The following is a 5,615-nucleotide window of genomic DNA, read 5'->3' as shown; positions in this document are numbered from 1 at the left end:
CGCCACCAGGGAAGCCCAGGGGTTATGGGTTTTGAGAGGGAGATCGACGGAGGTGAAGTGCTGTTCTCATCACGTCATACCAGGGGTGCCTACTATCCACACGACCTACAACTGCTGATGCTGGCCTGGGTCACCTGGCTGAGGCAGTGCCTGTCAGCTTTCTCCACTGTCAAGTTACCCTTTTTCCTATCTTTCCACACTGTGCTCTTGGGAAGGAAGTCACCACGCACAGCCACACTAAGGAGCAGGGAGTTTGCTCCCTGTCCTTGAGGACAGAATGTCTACATCAATTATCTGGAATTCTGCAGGGAAAGTTAGCTATTCTTCCCATTTATTTATTCAATCCTTTATTTCTATCACTATAGAGTCATGGATATAATCCAATACTACTTTATTTTAATTGTTCGGATTGTTCTGGCTTTGGCCGTTCGGAACTCTTTCCATTGGCCGAATATACATTCTGATGTCTTTTTACCTAAGAACAATGAAGCAAAGGGGGGACAGATGTTCCCCCCACCCCATCCCCACTCCATCTCTACCACAAGTTTCTGTGTTGTTTTGGTCAAATCTCAACTTGTCTCTCTTTCTTCTTCGCCTGTACAGTGAAGTTAACACACTCTTCTCCCCTTTACCTCTACTATGGCTGTGAAGCAAAAGGGAGACAGTAGGTAGGAAAGGACTCTAGAAAATTAAAAACAAACCATGCAAATACACTTTAAATCTCCTTTCCCCTCCTAACTCACTCTGTAAAGCTTCACAGTTCAAGAACTCGATAAATATTTTCTGAGTGAATGAATGAGTGAGCAAATGAAAGAATGCACACACACTTCCTGAGCTGTGACAACAGGTGAGCAAATGGAAAAGACACGACACAGCCCAGGTGTGCCAGGCAAACATACCTCCACCTCGTCTCATTTCAGAGCAAACTTATCAGTTGGACCTATGATGTGCAGACCCTGGGCTTGGGGAGAGCAGGGATGCACGAGACACAAAACATACCATGAAGGAGTTTACAGTCTAGCAGGGATCCAGGCACACAAACAACTGTCCACAGAGGATGTGATATATCTCATGGATGCCAGAAACACATCCCTACTTTGTTATTTTCTGTAACTTGACTTCATCTCTATAAAAGTCTCCATCTCCCGCCTCACTCACTTCTGACTGAATTCTTAGTCAAGCCAATTCCAGGCTGTCCCAGTCAATCCCGTGTTTTCTACTTTTCCTTCCTAGCCCTTCCTAGGACTGTGTCTGAGTTCTAAGCATCATATGCTGAGTGGGCATTAGAGGTTGGGGGGGGCACAAGACGCCTGGCTGGCACTTGTCATTATTGTGCTGGCCTCCACCTGATCCCCAGGTGTGGTTTCCTGACCATCTGCTTCATTGTGACACAGACACCATCAGGGTCTACCAGGTGGCTGTCTCTCAATCCTTCTTGGACACACAGGGCAATTTAGAATGCTCCCATGCTCCTGTGGAGCCTAGGAAACTGTGTGTGGCTGCTTTGGACTCTCTCTACTCTCAGCCTCTGGCATAATAATCTCTACCTACTGCTCTCACGCCACAGGGGTATAAGGAACACCTGCATGCTGGGTCCCAGGCCCAGGGCAGGGCTCCCCTACTCCTGGATACTCACACTCACCTGGGGACATTCATCTCACTCCCCCTGAAGCTGACTCTGGGGGGGGTCCCTTCTCAGGTACACTCGCCATCTGCTTTCTTGTTTTCCTTCCAACCTTCTAACGTTCTTCCCCTTGGGAGATGGAGATGGGCAGGGGGAACCCAGCTCAGCAAGTATCCTGAGGTAAATCACTACAGTTTACGCCTGGATTACGACGGTGATCTTAACACCCAATAATTTGACAATGTTGTTCTTGCTTTTTAGTCCCACCTTGAACTCCAGAGACCTTTTATGTAGCGGCCTGTGTACAGAAAGATCTCAAGACGGTAAAAGAAGGTTTGGAGGGGGAAAGGCCATATGTAGCAGCTGGGTAACACCCAACACCAATGAGAGTGCAAAGTGGCATCTTCTCCCTCTAGGAACATAATGTGATGAAGAAACAGGACGAGGCAGCCCATGTCTTCATCCACGCTTCATACACACACTTCACTCCTCACCTGCCTCCCCAGGCTGTGTAGACTCCTGCATAAAGGAGGTGTTTCCTCTCTTCTTGTCTGTGTTGGTGACCTTCTGAGGTTAAATGACAATAGAACCATAGGTGTGCTTTACTCAGCATAGTCTACCAAGCATTTTACAACCTTTAGTTCATTAGGATATCACATCCCCATTTTACGGTAAAGGACACCAAGGTTCAGATAGGTTAAGGGATTTGGTCTGGGCAAACCAGAGAAAGATAACAATCATCAGGGCTTACAGTCTTCTGTTTCTAAATCCTTTGTGAAGGGTGCACTCATAGGAGTGCCCCATCACCTTGCAGTAAGAACAAATGGCAAAGTGAAAAGCCCAGTGCTCGCTTTGACAGCACATACACTAAAATTGGAACAATACAGAGAAGATTAGCATGGCCCCTGCGCAAGGATGACACCCGAATTCGTGAAGCGTTCCATATTTTTAAGACCTAAATGTAAGGCCAGACACTATAAAACTCTTAGAGGAAAACATAGGCAGAACACTCTATGACATAAATCACAGCAAGATCCTTTTTGACCCAGCTCCTAGAGAAATGGAAATAAAAATAAACAAATGGGACCTAATGAAACTTAAAAGGTTTTGCACAGCAAAGGAAACCATAAGCAAGACAAAGAGACAACCGTCAGAATGGGAGAAAATATTGGCAAACGAGGAAACTGACAATGGATTAATCTCCAAAATATACAAGCAGCTCATGCAGCTCAATATCAAAAAAACAAACAACCCAATCCAAAAATGGGCAGAAGACCTAAATAGACATTTCTCCAAAGAAGACATACAGGTTGCCAACAAACACATGGAAGGATGCTCAACATCACTAATCATTGGAGAAATGCAAATCAAAACTACAATGAGGTGTCACCTCACACCAGTCAGAATGGCCATCGTCAAAAAATGTACAAACAATAAATGCTAGAGAGGCTGTGGAGAAAAGGGAGCCCTCTTGCACTGTTGGTGGGAATGTAAATTGATACAGCCACTACGGAGAACAGCATGGAGGTTCCTTAAAACACTAAAAGTAGAACTACCATACGACCCAGCAATCCCACTACTGGGCATATACCCTGAGAAAACCATAATTCAAAAAGAGTCATGTACCAAAATGTTCACTGCAGCTCTATTTACAATAGCCAGGACATGGAAGCAACCTAAATGTCCATCAACAGATGAATGGATAGAAAAGATGTGACACATATGTACAATGGAATATTACTCAGCCATAAAAAGAAACAAAATTGAGTTATTTGTAGTGAGGTGGATGGACCTAGAGTCTGTCATACAGAGTGAAGTAAGTCAGAAAGAGAAAAACAAATACTGCATGCTAACACATGTATATGGAATCTAAAAAAAAACGTTCTGAAGAACCTAGGGGCAGGACAGGATAAAGGCCAGGTGTAGAGAATGGACTTGAGGACACGGGCTGGGGGAAGGGTAAGCTGGGACGAAGTGAGAGAGTGGCATTGACATATATACACTACCAAATGTAAAATAAATAGCTAGTGGGAAGCAACTGTATAGCACAGGGAGATCAGCTTGGTGCTTTGTGACCACCTAGAGGCGTGGGAGGGAGACGCAAGAGGGAGGAGATATGGGGATATATGTATACGTATAGCTGATTCACTTTGTTATACAGCAGAAAATAACACAACTTTGTAAATCAATTATACTCCAGTAAAGATGTTAAAAAAAAAAAAGTGAAAAGCCTATCTCTTTCCTTCAGCTTTGGGGAAATTGCCATGATGTGACAATTACAAGAGCACTACTTCTTCAGTGACAGTGAACTGCTGCCCTTCAGGTCCATGGAGGGGAGTATGTGATAACAAAAGGGTGCAAATTTGGGTATTAATCATGTGTTCATTCAACAACATTTATTAATGTCTATTAGTGATGGTGTTCTAGGTGCTAGGGATAAAAAAGATGAACAATAAGATTTTAGGAGTTCACTCCCTAGTAACAAGGGACACATACACATGTATATATATAACTGAATCACTTTGCTGTGCACCTGAAACTAACAAAATATTGTTACTCAACTCTACTCCAATATAAAATAATTTTTTTAAAAATCTCAAAAAAAAGAGATACGTGAACAAATAAATAAAATTCAATAAAATTCAAATAAATTTTATATTCAAATAAAATTCAATGATTGGTCATTCCTGGGGAGGAGAGGTAGGAGGCTTAATAGAGGAGGTGCCTCTTGGGCTGACTCTAAAAAATGAGTGGGTTTTGCCACGTGAAGAAGGAGATGAGGGACAGGGCAGTGGAGGGAGAGGAGGTTTCGTGGGGGAAGGTCCTGAGGCAGGAAATGACAAGAAATATCTCAGGAAATGTGCTTCCCTGTAATGAATCACTCTGTGCAGCAGGGATGCGACGGGGATGAGACTGGAGACCAGGGGAAGAAGCCACGTCCTGGAGGGAGGGCTGAGGGTTAGGATTTTGTCCTTTAAGCCATGCTGACCGACACGGTAGCACAACCACACGTGACTATAGAGCATTTGAAATGTGGTAGCATGACTGAGAAGTTAATTTTTAATTTTAATTCATTTAAATTTTAAATTTGAATTTAAAAAAAATTCAATTATTGAAAAATGCTTAAGTATGTTTGGAGCAACTTGGATAAGTACAACTACTCTTTCAACTCACCTGTACATTTTATAAAATCTAAATATAAATTGAGTATTTTCAATGAAAATTTAACATCTGAATTGAGATACACCTGTAAGCATAAAAATATATACCAGATTTCAGTGATTTGGCATGAAAAAAAGAATGTAAAGTACCTCATTAATGACCCTCATATTGTTTAGATGATGAAATATTTTTGATATATTTGATTTAATAATATATTATTTAAATTAATTTCTTTTGGAGACTTCCCTGGCCATCCAGTGCAGTGGTTAAGACTCCATGCTTTCACTGCAGGGAGCACGGGTTCGATCCCTTGTCGGGGAACTAAGATCCCTCATGCCGCATGGCCAAAAAAATAAAAGAAGAAAGGAGAGAAAGGAATTTCTTTTTTTTTAATTAAAAAATTTTCTAGTAGCCACATAAAACGATTACATATGAGCCTGCATTATATTTCCTTGGGGACGGTGCCACTTAGGCACTGGGGGAACATTGAATTTTATGTAGGGTAGAGACATGATCAGATTTGCGTTTGGAGGGAACATTCTGGCAGGAAAGGAGAGGAAGCGTGGAGAGATCTAAGGCTGGAGAAAGGTACACGGTTAGGAAATGATTGCAATAGTTCAGCTGTGAGAAGAGGAGGGCCTGACTTAGGAGCTTTAGGAATGGAGAAATTAGAGAGATAATAAGGAAGGCCAATTTAGAGCGTCATCAGAATCACCTGGAGGGCTGGTTGCACCACAGATTGCTGCGTCCCAGCCCCAAAGATGCTGGTTCTGAATGAGGATGGAGTCCAAGCATATTCATTTATTTATTTATTTTTATTATTATTATT

General features: G+C 42.5%; 1 non-coding gene across 1 annotated transcript; it reads left to right on the top strand.

Moving 5' to 3' along the window:
- The first annotated feature begins 2,467 nt into the window (after positions 1–2,467).
- Positions 2,468–2,574, top strand: LOC113609798 (U6 spliceosomal RNA). The gene has a single exon (XR_003428796.1). It is a non-coding gene; the product is annotated as a U6 spliceosomal RNA (small nuclear RNA).
- The last annotated feature ends 3,041 nt before the right edge of the window (positions 2,575–5,615 follow it).

The sequence above is a fragment of the Aethalodelphis obliquidens genome, unplaced genomic scaffold (assembly GCF_003676395.1).
Source record: "Aethalodelphis obliquidens isolate GAN/ISIS:26980383/991018 unplaced genomic scaffold, ASM367639v1 scaffold58, whole genome shotgun sequence".
Lineage (NCBI taxonomy): Eukaryota > Metazoa > Chordata > Mammalia > Artiodactyla > Delphinidae > Aethalodelphis > Aethalodelphis obliquidens.
This window is presented reverse-complemented; position numbering and strand designations above follow the sequence as displayed.